Here is a 16,699-nt window from a genome sequence, read left to right as displayed (position 1 = left end):
TTTTTTCTATAGAGGTGAGCTTTTCAATTCCTCTTTTAAACTATTTATTTACTTCTTTATATTAGAATGGCCTTGTGGATTCTTATATTCATTTAATAAAATTAAATGATTACTATTGTATTATTATTTATCACACACAATGCACAATTTGTCCCAGATTTGGCCAATGAGAGCTCCATTCAAAATTATTTTTTGTGTATCTTAACATGTCCTCATTTTGTGGGGGAAGGGGATGAAGGAAGTGATTTCTTTCTTTCCGGACTTAAAGATGTTCCAAGAGCATCTTGTATTTTCCCAGACCCAACCTTGGCATAAGCCAATATTCTAAGAAGTCCTGTTTTCTTCTAGTATAAAATAATGTTTAGAAACCAACGTAAGAATGGTAGGTGTGGTTATTGTTACTGAAGTATCATTGTTTCCAGGCTGTTTCAGACACATACACACACCTGTATACACACACACACACACACACACACACACACACACACACACTGCTGTATCTATTTCATTAACTATCTACTTATCTGTCCATCCTTCCATGAGTTCTTATGGATACCTTCAGTCAGAGTTCCTTCTGGTCGTCCTTCTTTCCATAATTGTAATTCTCTTCTCTGACAGTGACAAATATGCCTGGCTCTCTCTATTTTGATATGTCAGAGACGGCCTGCTTTTCTACTTAGAAACCCTTGACAAAGGTTTGAAGTTACAAATTAAATTACTGAGGATAGGGTAAGACAAAGAGGTAGCAATATATTGGAGACAATTATGGAGAACACTGAGTTTCCTGCACATTTTCCCATCTACTTTCAATCTATTGCCCTTTACCTTCTTTTACCACTGGGAGTTTTAAGCTTCTACATTGTTGGATTATTTTAAAGATTATCTTCAGACAGTGGTCTTCCTTTTTCCACTGAGAGTCTCTGTCTATTGAATAGCTAGTGTGAGTCTTTGACTGTATTCTGTATGTGGTAAGGTCAGTAGCCATGCACCAAGGGTGGGCCAGTGGGAGCAGTCCAGCCCAGTCACAGGTTATCCAGGGATCTACGTCTGTAAGGAATTTAAAAACAATAATAAAACCAAATAAAATCACTCTGATTCATGTTATAACCATGCTTCAGCAATATTCAACCTTGAGAAAATACTCTTTCCTGATAGGGTAGAATTCTTCTATTTTGTCCCACTGGTACACCCTTTGAGGTCAGTCAAAATAATCTCATGGACACTACATGAAAATACAGCTAGACTGTGCCATTGTCACTATGTTCTATGTGTTTTCAAAATAAAGTTTTATATTTACTTAAACTTCCTAATGGAGAATTATTTTATAGTTATCATCTCTTGTTGTCAGGTTTAAGGCGCTGAGTAAATTGCTACAATTATTGTCCAAATGTGAATGATGAACACACCTTTTAAAAGAAAAAGACGTTCTCATTATGCATTTGGATGTACATCCTTGAACCCTGGTTGGAGAAGAGATGATTTAAGGAACACATGTTTAATGTCTAAAAGTAGTTTGTTCAATTGTGAATGATCACTTCAAAAGAGTTTCTTTATAACTGGTAAAGTATTTGTTTTTAAGCTTACCATCAAAATGAGGGATAATATACAAAAAAAAAAAAAAAAAAAATTCTCATGGGCTTTTCTAATTCTCAAGGATCCAGTCTCAGATACTAATTTGAGAAATCCTGGGCCAGATTTTTTAATTGTCCTCCTGTGTCATTCAAAGAAACATCTCACATATGTTTTTTTTCCCGAAATGCTATTGCATCTGAGAACATCTGCAACAGTCTGAAAAAAACACATTTTAAAAAAACATTTTGCTTTAATCTTTCTATAGATATCAGATATTCTCACGGATTCTGAGATGTGTGATATATTAGCTTTACTGAAGAAACACTGTTCATCCCTATGTCTTGAGTAGTGTCCATGTGAATTGAAAATGTATCAACTTTGTGAATATCCTTAAATTCTTCTTTCAAAATTGTGAAGACGATCTAGAATGAGATTGGGTCATGATAGAAACCATTTTATAGATCAAGTGACTGTGATCACTAAAATTTTGGAAGAGATATACTTAAGTAATGTAAGAAGCAGGTCCAAGTTGTGTGTTCCCTAACACTTTAGAAAAAGACTCTGTGAACAATATCTAGAATTGTCTAACAGGTAGGAGATAAAAAATTCCAGATAGAAGAGTAATTTCTTCCTATACTGTCAATTGGAGAAGTAATATTTAAAATTAATTGACTGAATTACTACAAATTTAAGTTTTTCTTTATGCTTTTATGAAAATAGAATTGGTTGAGACCATGTGGGGCCCTTAACTGCTTTTTGCGTGGGAGGAAAAATGAATGATTGTTCTATTTATTGGTAGAAACTTATTAACTCTGAAATTTCTAGTTTTAGCATTTATGTAATTTGATTTTGACCTATCACTGTTTAGAGATGGAGCTTAAACTGAATATCTGTTTAAAATGGAGGTATGCAATCTGAATTCCTTGTAAGTTTTTTAGCACATTTAAATTATACTTAATTTAAAATGTTTAAAGAATTTACAACATTGTTTGGATGCCAATGGGTGTCCTTCAACAAATTCACATTAAAACAAAACTGCATTTTATTAAAAATATGAAGCACTTTGGAACCTCTACTAATTCTGATCAACTGTTCCTTAATTTAGTCACAGCATAGCTGTTTTACTGCTTGAAGATCAGATTCCAATCTAATTCCCTCATCAACTAGCTTTGTGAGGTTAAGAATTTATTTAATCTCTCTCAAACTCAACTTAATCTTGTAAGATAAAAATACTAGTTCCTCCTTAGTCCGTCTGACAGTATTATGGAAAGATCAAATGAGACTAATGCGTTGGAAAGTGTTTTGTAATTTACATAACACTATATAAATTTAAGTATTATTTTAATTTTTGATCTACAAATTATTTTAGGAACCTATCTGTATTTGAATTAAGTATATCCTAAAAATGATTACTTCAAACAATGTTTCTTAGCGTTGAATGTGCATAAACCCACCTGGAGGTCTTGTTAAAATGGAGTGGTGGGTCTATTCTAATCTGGGATGGGGGCCTGAGAATTTGTCTTCCCAACAGGTTTCCAGGAGATGCTGCAATTGCTGGTCCAGGAAACGTGCTTTAAGAACTGCTGACCTAGAATGTGGGGGTGCATTTTCTCATAAGTAACAAATACCTAGCAAACAATACCACTGAAAATATTGAAAATAAACTACATTTACCTCATTAAGTTCTTTCATTATGCTTCTCTCAAGCTTTATCTCCATTTCCAGTAAAATAATAGCCTAATTGAATCAGACTAAAAGTATTAATATTTTATGTTAATCTTCAGCATATTTTTGTGCTATAGTTTCCTAGCTCTGATCATGAGATCATTTTCATTTGAGCAGAGTCCATGACTGAGACTATTTTTCCCAGTAGTTACTGCCATCTGAACATGGTGAGTCTGTAGATAGTAGTTTAATTCCTCTGTGTCTTTTTTTAATCAAAAAGGAAAATTATAAACACCCAGACTTTTTCAAAAATTCAAATATTCTCCAAAAGAGGTGATTTAAACCAGGAGAAAGGACAATGGCAGACCTCTGTTACTTAGTTTCCCACCCATGTACAAGGAGCACACATGTTGTGAATTAAGTTATTTTCAGAATATTTCACTTTTTCACACTTCAGGAGGCCATATATATTTTAATAAATCTCTAGACAAACTATGGTAAATCTCTCTGAAAATAAACTTACCACAGTAGTAGAAATTATAAATAAAAAAGTTTTTGATGACAAAAGAAAATGATGTATAACTGAGGCTACACCAGGTGGAATAGGAACACCTAGAAGGGATCTATTTAGACTGTGTTAGATTCATTGACCTTAAAATTAAATTAAATCTGTGTATTTTTCATAAAATGACCCTGCATGTACTGAGAACAAAATAACTTGGATAGTAACTCTTGTTTAAGTTTTCTATTTAAAAATCAGATTCTAAGATCAAGGCTTTAGGGAAGTTGGCTGAATTAGATGATTTCTTTTTTCCTTTTTATATGTATTGTTTTACCAGGGACAGATTCTTTCTTAAATTAGACTAGTTCTTTTCATACAGTGTCTTCAGGAAGTAGAGTTGGACCAAATGGTAAGAAATACCATCCAGAGAGTTTATACATGTTGAAATGCATGGCTAAAAGAAAAATATATTTTGGCTATTTTTATGATTCTGTAGCAAAACACACCTTCCGGTTCTCTACCCTTAGCATGAATCATCAAAGGGAGCTGAAACAAGTAATGGTCTAAAATTTTATAAATATTCACAGTGTTATGTGATTGACTCTTAAAGAAGGTTATGGCAAGGTTGTCTGGCTCTTCTAGAGCACATGGACACTCCACAGACGTTATGTAAAACATCTGGAACATAAAAAGCACATTTTAAAAACAAAGATTGAATGAATTTTAAGTGAATCTGATTTCATTTCAGGAATTATATTTTCTAGATAAGATGCCTAGGTTATTGTAATTTGGCCAATACAGAAACCCAGCTTTATTTTTAAGAAATCTCAGGCTGCAAAGATTCATCTACTAATTCATCTTTGGTAAGTTGTTTTTGAGAATTCTGGTAATTCATCTTTGGTAAGTCATTTGTGAAATTATATCAATGAAGTATTATAACTATCCTACTTTAATCTAGATGTGAAGTCACCATACAAACAAAACATTATGATTTTAATTGCAAGATAATAAAATAAAATTTATCCTTCAAATAAGATCCAGCACACACACACAATGTATGACATAGATACTTCGTTATTATAGATTGAAACCAGTAGCATCCCTAGATTTCTCCTACTGATAAAACTACCCCTGATTCCAGGGGCCTCAACTTATGAAAGTCTGCAGTTGAGTGCCAAGAAATATGTTGAAACCCAGGAGAATAAGCCATACTTAGAATGCCAAACAGAATTACACAAAAGGTACAAACCAAAGAGTCCCTGCAGAGTTACAGAGGAGGAGAATCTGGCCTGTGGCTCAGGTTAGGAAGCAAAAAAATGAAACAGAAAAACAAATATCATCTGCTGTGTGATAATGAATAAAGAAGTTAGGTAATGGCAGCAGAAAACTGTCTTTATTATTTTAACGTAGACATTGGTTCCAAGATGTCCAATCTGGTATGAAATATTTTTCAAAATCAGGTATTTATTTGGTAGGACTTGTGACTCCATGTTAACTTATGGCAGAATCTACAAGACATCATCAGTCTTTCCTGGTGATTCTTGTTTGAATGGAAAATTCTGATGCCAAATTGAGTTTATGTTCTATCATTTAATTTCTTCATATGGTTTTTGTAGAACATTTCTAGTATCTCAATGCATTAACCTGGTGCTTAAATATCATTTTTCCCCAACAAAGAGATGGCTGCTTTCTATATGTGTGATTAGATATTATATCTTGTATCATTTGAAATCTCACAGTTTGAGCATATGTCTGCTATTCCTCTTCTTGGAGTCTCTTTCTTTTCCAAGTAATTTCTTTTTTAGTTTGGATTACATGTACTATTGCCTGGTTGACAAACCAAATGACTCAGAAAGACATCTTTCTTGATTACTACATAACGATGGATCAAGATAAATGATTCACACATTTGTGTTCTGCAATTGATGATAAATGTCAAAGACATGTTTTTTTGCTTGCCTCTCTCTGCAATAATAATGATGGCCATCAACTTTTTCAGAATTAACTTTCAAGGCAATATCTTTGGGGAATCACAGTTACCATTTATTGAAGGACTATTCACTAAGGCATAACCATATTGGTTTAGGGCCTTAAGTTCAATAACTTGATTGGTAAAATTTTGGTTTAACTTCTTCATGGTTATATACATTTATAATTTAGTAGATGCTTGGGAAAAAATAAAGAAAATTCAAAAATCAGTATTTAATGACCCCCCACTGTCAGTAGTCTCAAATTTTGCCACTTGGACCATTAATATTCTAAACATCTATTCCATCAAATGTAAATGGACTTCATTATGTCTATTCTGAACTGACTCTGTAATTTCCATTTCTGTCTATTTTTCTGTGTGTACTAAATTGGGTTGATATATGCACCTCTGTTCTCACTCGCATTTAAATTAAATTCCCTCATTGCAAAATTTAAAATTAGGCCTGTCCTGTTTTTGATTTTAAATGTCAGGTTCTTGGGAAGACACTAGCCTAATGGGCCTGTTGATAATCACTCAATCAATCAATACAAGTTTCCCTTTGTTTTATTGTGTCAGTTTAATACAGACGATTAGACTTCTCTCCTTCTTTGAAGTTCCTTAGCCCTTCCAGGGTGTTCAGTATTGATCTGTGCTTTGTTCACCTTCTTCTCGTGACATTTGAGAGGGACCAGAAAGTCACAATTAGATTGTAATCCCTCAACTGTGGTAAGAATGGATTAGGTGTTAGTCAATTACTGCTCTTCTAACATTGATTCTCAGAGGGTGGGGCTCATCTTCTGAGGTTTTCTCAGATACTGCCAATCATTGTCAGGAGCTTTTAAATAGAAACACTTTTCAACACTTCAGAAGCTCCTGAAAAAGACTTGTACATTTTTCTTTTGTTGTCTCTTTAGCTTTCTCACTGCTAATGACTACTGCCAAGATGTATAAATGGAATGGTTCAGCTAAGAAAGGAATCTTTCGGAGGTTTGAAAAGTCTCCTGCTCTACTACAATTTTTCTCTCATTTTGTGATTGGGTTGGGACAGGAAGTACAAGATAGGGAAACAGAGGATTTCTTTACGCTAATATATTTGAACCACCAGTGAGCAGTTGATTCCTTAGGACACGTTTCCTGCCTGTCTTATTGCTTGAGATCCAAAAACTTAAACTCTTTGGGAAAGAAGATTTACACCTGCTGAGACTGAATATGGATGTCCAGAGTTCTTGAGAACAGATCATATCTGACTTCCATACTTTATGGAAATAAAAAGCAAAGTGACATTTATATTTTTCAATTTGCAAAGAACTAAGGTTATCATATTAATAATCATGAAGGGCAGAATAATAAATTAGTACCAGTTTGGAGGGACTTTTCTGGTTGAGTGTTGAAAACCCCATGTCCCGGAAACTCCCTCAGTCTAGGGCAAACCAGAACAGTTGGTCACCCAAGAAAGGGATCTGAGAATGCTGGAGCCACTTTCCATTTTCTTTATTTCATTTGGGTTCTCTTGAATTAAATGTTCAGATATGTGCATTCAGCATCTTATTATTGTATGTTTATAAGTACCAAGTACCTATAACTATTTCATATTTCCCTTTTATTAAATTGATTTTTATAAGGATGTGGTAGATGTATTACAGGAGAGGAGAAGAGGTATTGAATACTTAAAACTGTGGACTCCAACAACCACTTTCATGGAGAAAATGAAGCAGTTCACGTTTATAGGAGATTTTTGGAATGTAGGTCAAGGCGTGTTTAAACAAAGAGTCACTGATATTTCTACATTCATGTTTAGACATATATTTATTTTCTTAAAATTAATGTTCTATAATCTGACCTGATATTGCACAAAGGGAGGTGTGAATTTGTCTTGAGAAATCCATCTAGTGAAGGATCTACCTTGAGAGTTATTTTATATCTCTAGCAACACAGATGATATGTAACTATGTTTACAAAAGTTGACGTGTATGCAGAAACCAAGATGGGAATTTGAGTCTCTCTGAAATTTTCTTAGATCAATTTAATAAAATATTCATGAAGATGTATTTTCTTGGAGCTCCTGATTGGGCTGGACTGAGTTGATGCAGTGTGCTGTTATAATGGCAGAGGAACTGAGGAATCAATAGTGGGGAAGTATGGGAGCGCTGATATTCAGGGTCCAAATAGCCAGAGCTCAGAAGCAGAACTTGCTTAAGATTGTGTCTTATGTGATTCTGTCAGCATAAGAATAGTAAGGGTGGTTGGCTTTCAAATTCACAGTGTTCCTAAAAGAAGGAGAAGTTTCAAATACCTATGGTAGAAGTCTAGAAGAGAAAAATGGAGACAGTTGGAAGCAAAAAGATCCTTTAGTAAAGTAATCCGTCTCCGTTAAGGAAGGTTTCGCTTTCACAGTTTCAGTACCCGTAGTCAACCGTGGTCAGCTGTGGTCTGAAAATAGATGAGTACACTAAGATATTTTGAGAGAAAGACCACATTCACAAAACTTTCATTACAGTATACAGTTAAAATTGTTCTATTTATTATTATTCTTTATTGTTAATCTTTTACTGTGCATAATTTATAAGTTAAACTTTATCATAGGTATGTATATAGGGGAAAAATCATTATATATAGGGTTTGGTACTACGCGCAGCTTTGGACATCCACTGGGAAGACTTGGAACATATCCCCCATAGATAAGAGGGGATCACTATACAGGACACAATAGACTGGCTGTGCTATTTCCATATAGCAATCTATTTCCTCTATACAATTTTTATTTTACATTAGCATGTCCCATCAAATAACTTATACATTAGTAGTTCTAAAGAAATTCAAAGGTATAACAACAACCACAATGAAATATTAACTAGTGCCATAAGAAAAAGTTAAAAATTGACTAGTGCTGTAAAAGAGGCTCTGATTCCAGTTGGCAGGATCAGGAAAGTTTTTGCTAAAGATATAATCAATGAGATGGATCTTGAAGAGAGAGTGACTATCAGTAAGAAGATGGGAAGAATAATTTGGCCAAAGAGAATAGCATTAGTAAACACACTGATTTGGAAGAGCACAAGGAATGATGAGCAATCTGTTCTCAAAAGTAGGATAAAAGTAGGAGAGAAAAGAGATATGAAATTAAAAATGCAGGATGGGCTTGTAATGAGAACGAGTTTAAGTGACAGAGGGTTTGGTAATGCAGGCAATGGGAGAAAACAGATAGATTTCATGTAAGAAAATGGCACTAATAGCATCTTGATTAAAAAACAAAATCTGGGAGAGTTGTGAAGAATGCATTTAGTAAGGAAGACTGTATGCAGACACAGAAGTTCAGAAGCTCTTAGAAGGGTCTAAACAACTAGTGATGAAGCACTGACTGAGAATTCAGGCAATAGGAATGGAGAAAAATAATTAGATCAGAGTCACTGATGGGCTAAACTCTACTGCATTTTGTACCTTATGACTGGTAGGATGTAGGGAAGAGTTGTAGAATGGTTCTAAGTTTTGCAGATTGGATGAATGGGAGAAGGATGACTGGTTCACATGAGTAGAAATATGAGGAGAAAGAATAAATTTTTAGAGGGAGATGGAATTGAACATGTTGAATTTGAAAGGACAGTGGAATAGCTGGAAGTAGCTATCCTGAAATCTGCTGGGGAGTTGGCTGTGCAATTTTTTTGTGAACGCAGACCAATTCAGAAAAACAATAATATATTTTTATGGGGGATTATATATGAATACACACACAAATCTATGTAAGTCTATATTAATATATAAAAATATAGTTGCAATTAAACTGTACTTAAGCATTCTTTTGCTATTTCCCTACTATTGCTGGATAATTTTTAAATTATTATTTAGAGATACAGTCTTTCTCTGTTGCCCTGACTGGAGTGCAGTGGTGCCATCATGGCTCACTGCAGCCCCAAACTCCTGGGCATAAGGGATGCTCCCACCTTAGCCTCCCAATTAGCTGGAACTACAGAGAGACACCACCATGCTCTGCTGGTTTTTAAACTTTATTTATTTATTTATTTATTTATTTATTTATTTATTTATTTATCTATTTATCTATTTAAGAGATGAAGTCTGACTATGTGGCCTAGGCTGGTCTCAAACTCCTGGCCTCAAGTGATCCTTCTGCCTCAGCCTCCCAAAGTGCTGGAATAAACTGTGTGAGCCAATATTTCCAGTCTACTGGAGGATTTTCGTTTTTGACTACTTTTTAAAATTACGTAACTAGACTATTTTCTGGGTTACAAAAACAGGTAGCATAGGGACAGATGATTTGGAAAATTTTGAAATATAAATTTAATTTGGCATAGAAATTTACTCTCAATTTAAGACTCAAAATATCAGCTCTCTTAGAAGAGACCAATCAGCTAATTAAACTATAGGATAAGTGGTACCCTTAGGGCTGCTGGCTGGGGAGATGAAGCTCTTCCTTTGCTGCAGAAAATATGACAGCATGGTCAGACACGGGAGATGCTTGTGGTCTGAAAACACTATAAATAACTGAATGATCTTTACAGCTGCTAATGAATATATTATCAAGAGGCCACATTTTTCTATATCCCTTTTCTAAGAGGAGAACAAGTGTGGTGGTCTGTCAAAATCTTTATTACAGGGCCATTGTTTTTCAAGTCTTTGCAACATACATGCTAATGATTTCTATATGAAACTTAAATTCATCCTTACCAGTAGACAGCTCTGTTTGTAGTTAATCCCTATAGCAGTGGCATATTTCCTGTCTCCATCAGTGGTTGTGATGACTTAGAACTCTTGGTTAGAGAACTGTATCAGAAAGAATAGACTAGTCCACACTGCAGTGGCTTAAAACAGCAAAGCCTGGTTAAGGGCAGCAGGGATTTTTCTCTAAGCAGTGACTCCGAGATCATGATTCACTCTATCTTTTTTTGTCTCCACCATCTCACACATAGGTTCCAAGGGGGTCATGAAAGAGAAAAAGAGAATTTTAGAAGAATCACTGTACTCTAAACTGCCTCGACCTGGAAGTTATTCATGTCATTTCTTCTTATAGCTGTTAGAGGCCAGGACTCATCATGTAGTTCTAACCTAACTGTAAAGAAGGTTGGGAAATGTAGAAGATCATGTAGATATTTGACAATTAAATGTTTCCACCATAGTCCAACCTTCCAGTCACAAAATATTCTCTTGTTCCCTTATCCTACTCAGAGAACAAACTTAATCCCTCCAAAGAGAGATAGTCTAAAATTTATTCAGTCCCTGAGTCCAACTTAAAGTCCAGGAACTCTGGACTCAGGAGAGCCTCTGAATTAGGTCCAACTATGTCTTCATTTTTTCCAGCATCCTATGAACTTGAAAGACAAATCGTATCTGCCCTCCACCCTAAACACAACAATGGGATACTCTAATTAGGAAAAGGAAAGAATTGGAAATAGTCCATAGTCCTTGGTTCATAGTACATCTGAAATCCCATTGCATAGATAAGATGAAGGCCCCCTATCTTGAGGGAGTAAGAGGGTGGGCAGGGAATGGGTGGGAATTTCCTTAATTAGGTAATGATTCTGCTCTTTTTCTCTGTGCATTGTTCTCAGTAGTTCCATGCGAAGTGAATGTCTAGGAATGTGCCCTTTTTAACTATAGCACCTTTTTTTTCAGCTCACTTCCTGCTCTTAAAAGGATAGGGGCCAAAGAGTTGTTTTAAGTCTTGAGCAGACGATGATTTTTCAAGCAGTCATGTGGTTTCTTTGGCAATGCATTTGACATACAAACTTAATAAGTTTCAAATCTATATGCTTCCAGTAAGTTTCATATTCCAGAAGCCCACCCCAGATTCCTTTTTAGACATTGTCCTTTAATTTGCTAAATGTCTTGGCTCTTAATACCTTCTCTCTCAATTTTATGGTGGCTATCTTAAGGCTATTAGGCTTGAATTAAGAGATCATATCCTTAATTTGATCTTTGCAATGAATCACTTTATTAATTCAGAATGTTTGCCATATCATAAATTAAAGAATTGATGTGTGTCTTAATACAGATTTTGGAAGAGACAATGAGGCTAGTGACAGAAAAGTTGAAATCATCTGCACCCCTAGTTCTCAATGCCCTGCAAAGGAGATTTTCAATGTCTGGATACAATTTTTATTTTCAAAAATGGTGTGGAGAGGGGCATGGGTGGTGCTAGTGCTACTGTCATTTAGTGGACGAAGGCCAGAGATATTGATAAACATTCTACAATGCACAGGGCAGCCCCGCACAGCAAAGAATCATCTGGCCGTTCCAGATGACAGACACAGATTTCTTCAAGAGCCACTTAAGCTCTAATATGCCAGCGTTTTCCAACAATATTAAGAAAGGTTGACAGTGCTTTTCACTTTTTTCAGATTTCATTGTGATACCCACGATTGAGATGCTTGGAGATAAAACCATTATCCAGTAATAGTTCATCATCTTAAAAAAATCCTACTGTACTTATTTTATACCAGAGGTACAAGGAGGAGCTGGTACCATTCCTTCTGAAACTATTCCAATCAATAGAAAAAGAGGAAATCCTCCCTAACTCATTTTATGAGGCCAACATCATCCTGATACCAAAGCTGGGCAAAGACACAACAAAAAAAGAGAATTTTAGACCAATATCTCTGATGAACATTGATCCAAAAATCCTCAATAAAATAGTGGCAAACCGAATCCAGCAGCACATCAAAAAGCTTATCCACCATGATCAAGTGGGCTTAATCCCTGGGATGCAGGGCTGGTTCAATATATGCAAATCAATAAAAGTAATCTAGCATATAAACAGAACCAATGACAAAAACGACATTATTATCTCAATAGATGCAGAAAAGGCCTTTGATAAAATTCAACAGCCCTTCATGCTAAAAACTCCCAATAAATTCGGTATTGATGGAAAGTATCTCAAAATAATAAGAGCTATTTATGACAAACCCACAGCCAATATCATACTGAATGGGCAAAAACTGGAAGCCTTCCCTTTGAAAACTGGCACAAGACAGGGATGCCCTCTCTCACCACTCCTATTCAACATAGTGTTGGAAGTTCTGGCCAGGGAAATCAGGCAAGAGAAAGAAATAAAGTGTGTTCAATTCGGAAAAGAAGAAGTCAAATTGTCCCTGTTTGCAGATGACATGATTGTATATTTAGAAAACCTCATCGTTTCAGCCCAAAATCTCCTTAAGCTGATAAGCAGCTTCAGCAAAGTCTCAGGATGCAAAATCAATGTGCAAAAATCACAAGCATTCTTATACACCAGTAACAGACAAACAGAGAGCCAAATCATGAATGAACTCCCATTCACAATTACTACAAAGAGAATAAAATACCTAGGAATCCAACTTATAAGGGATGTGAAGGACCTCTTCAAGGAGAACTACACACCACTGCTCAATGAAATAAAAGAGGAAACAAACAAATGGAAGAACATTCCATGCTAATGGATAGGAATAATCAATATCGTGAAAATGGCCATACTACCCAAGGTAATTTATAGATTCAATGCCATCCCCAGTAAGCTACCAATGACTTTCTTCACAGAATTGCAAAAAAACTGCTTTAAAGTTCATATGGAACCAAAAAAGAGTCCGCATTGCCAAGACAATCCTAAGCCAAAAGAACAAAGCTGGAGGCATCACACTACCTGACTTCAAACACTACTACAAGGCTACAGTAACCAAAACAGCATGGTACTGGTATCAAAACAGAGATATAGACCAATGGATCAGAGCAGAGCCCTCAGGAATAATACCTCACATCTACACCATCTGATCTTTGACAAACCTGACAAAAACAAGAAATGGGGAAAGGATTCCCTATTTAATAAATGATGCTGGGAAAACTGGCTACCCATAAGTAGAAAGCTGAAACTGGATCCCTTCCTTACATCTTATACAAAAATTAATTCAAGATGGATTAAAGACTTAAATGTTAGACTTAAAGCCATAAAAACCCTAGAAGAACACATAAGCAATACCATTCAGGACATAGGCATAGGCAAGGACTTCATATCTGAAACACCAAAAGCAATGGCAACAAAAGCCAAAATTGACAAATGGGACCTAATTAAACTAAAGAGCTTCTGCACAGCAAAGGAAACTACCATCAGAGTGAACAGGCAACCTACAGAAAGGGAGAAAATTTTTGCAATCTACCCATCTGACAAAGGACTAATATCCAGAACCTACAAATAACTCAAACAAATTACAAGAAAAAAACAAACAACTCCATCCAAAAGTGGGCAAAGGATATGAACAGACATTTCTCAAAAGAAGACATTTATGCAGCCAACAGACACACGAAAAAATGCTCATCATCACTTGCCATCAGAGAAATGCAAATCAAAACTACAATGAGATACCATCTCACGCCAGTTAGAATGGCAATCATTAAAAAGTCAGGAAATAACAGGTGCTGGAGAGGATGTGGAGAAATAGGAACACTTTTACACTGTTGGTGGGACTGTAAACTAGTTCAACCATTATGGAAAACAGTGTGGCGATTCCTCAAGGATCTAGAACTAGAAATACCATTTGACCTAGCCATCCCATTACTGGGGATATATCCAAAGGATTATAAGTCATGCTACTATAAAAACACATGCACACGTATGTTTACTGCGGCACTACTCACAATAGCAAAGACTTGGAATCAACCCAAATGTCCCTCAATGACAGACTGGATTAAGAAAATGTGGCACATATACACCATGGAATACTATGCAGCCATGAAAAGGATGAGTTTGTGTCCTTTGTAGGGACATGGATGCAGCTGGAAACCATCATTCTCAGCAAACTATCGCAAGAACAGAAAACCAAACACTGCATGTTCTCACTCATAGGTGGGGACTGAACAATGAGATCACTTGGACACAGGAAGGGGAACATCACATACCAGGCCCTATTGTGGAGTGTGGGGAGAGGGGAGGGATAGTATTAGGAGATATACCTAACGTAAATGACGAGTTAATGGGTGCAGCACACCAACATTGCACAGGTATACATATGTAACAAACCTGCATGTTATGCACATGTATCCTAGAACATGAAGTATAATTTTAAAAAATCCTACTGTACTTATTTTATATATTTTGATATGGATATGTGATATGCACCCTTAATACAATTCTAGTCTGTAACAGCTACCTAACAATATTTCAGAATGGGCTTTTTGTAGTATTCCATGACATTAAAGAGTGGCCCCTTTAGTATGTTAATGAAAGATTGTCCTTTAGAATGAATAAGGTGTCTAAGAATTTGGGTAAATATCATCTTTCTTGAAGATGAAAAAATTAATGGCAAAATATTAGAGATATAATTGATCAAATGCAACACTGATTGTAGTCAAGAGTAAGTAATGCAAAAATCTGTAGTTCTCATGAAAAACCAATATTAAAATTTTGTTCCCGGAAAGTTAGTAACATTTTGACATTTTTTCTCTATTCTTTAAATGGTTCAGAGAAACTATTCATTAGCATTTTCGTTAAGAAAAACTAATATTGTTGTGGAGGATTAACCTCACTTTGGAGTGTGCAGCTCCCTGAAAAAGACCATTAAAAGACTATAAAATTAATTGTTTTCTACTAATAAATTATTGTTTGGAATTACTTAGTTTCATCTACCAGAAAAAAAAAAATGCTTTTTGAGTTAGAGGTTTTATATTATCTCAGTCTTCTCATCCATTATCAATACTTACTCCATTTTTGTTATTATGTCTGTTTCCTTCTCGTTCTCATCTTTGCTCAAAAGAGAAAGAATGATTGAACAAAATACCTTTTGAGTAATCTCTCTGCTCCTCAAAGCACATACCTTCGTAATTATCTCAAATTTGCATATTTATTGTTAAATAAATATAAGAGGAATTTATTGCGGTACGCTACATTCCTTGCACTCTCTGTGTCTTGTTTCCATCTTGCCTGTTTTGATCATTTTAGATTAGAGGCACATAAATTATCATTAATTTTAAGTGATATATTAGATTCATTTTTGTAGAGAAATAAAGCAGTCAAAAAACAGAGAAATTGTCCAACTTCTTATAAATAAGAATGTCACAAATAAAATGCCAGTTTGTTCACCTTGTCCTTTGCCCTAACATTAAAGCATTCTATTCGATGCCTTTTTTTGTAATTATGAGTAATACCCCAAATATTTTACAGCAGAGAGATGAGTCACAAAGCAGAAGAACTATAAATACTTTTGTTCTTGAGAAACAATGAAGCTGTATATTCTTTCACATTCACCCACCACATATGTGTTTTATTTAAGGTTAAGCTTTTTTAAAAACAACTTTCTCCTGCTTTAAGAGTTCCAGTCTCCAGTACAAGTTATGTTTTCTAGTAAACCGTTTCATTTTAGTTGATGCTTCATAAATGTATCTAAATCTAGCTCATCAGGCACTGCTAACTACACCTAATCATACACACAGGTCTGAATTACTCCACTCCTATTTAAAGAAAAAGAACAAAAGTAAGAATGGCAGATGTGTTCATAATTAATATCCTACTGGGTTAATCAGTAGATCCTCAGGAATGCTATGAGGGTTTTGATGTATTCAGAAAATCACTGCCTTTATCTCTACACCTCTTTAAAGACAAACATACAACGATTAGTTTTTAGAAGATGTGATCCCTGCAAATAAGGTAGTAAATAATATTGTCACAGACTTGCCTCTTTGAATAAACTAATTCCACACTTGATTTTATATGTTTAAGTGAGGAATTTATGTTTCATATTAAAGCCAGTGATGTGCAAGGACTGCTCTTTACTAACGTTACACTCAAAATTTCTTGTAGACATTTCAAGCAATTTGAAGTATAGTTCTTCTAGAAGTAACTAAATATAAACAAGATGGGCACTTTTTTTAAGGAGATTGATATTTCAGAATTGTTGATCACTCCTATACTTGTGAATGAGAGAGTATAAGAGACATGGTAATTCACTGAAGGAGAAGAAGAAGAAGGACAGGATTGCATTATTGGAAAACCTCCGTCTTTACAGCGAGACAATACTGAGTTG

Source organism: Macaca fascicularis, chromosome 6, assembly GCF_037993035.2.
Source record: "Macaca fascicularis isolate 582-1 chromosome 6, T2T-MFA8v1.1".
Classification (NCBI taxonomy): Eukaryota; Metazoa; Chordata; class Mammalia; order Primates; family Cercopithecidae; genus Macaca; species Macaca fascicularis.
Note: the sequence above shows the minus strand (reverse complement) of the source record.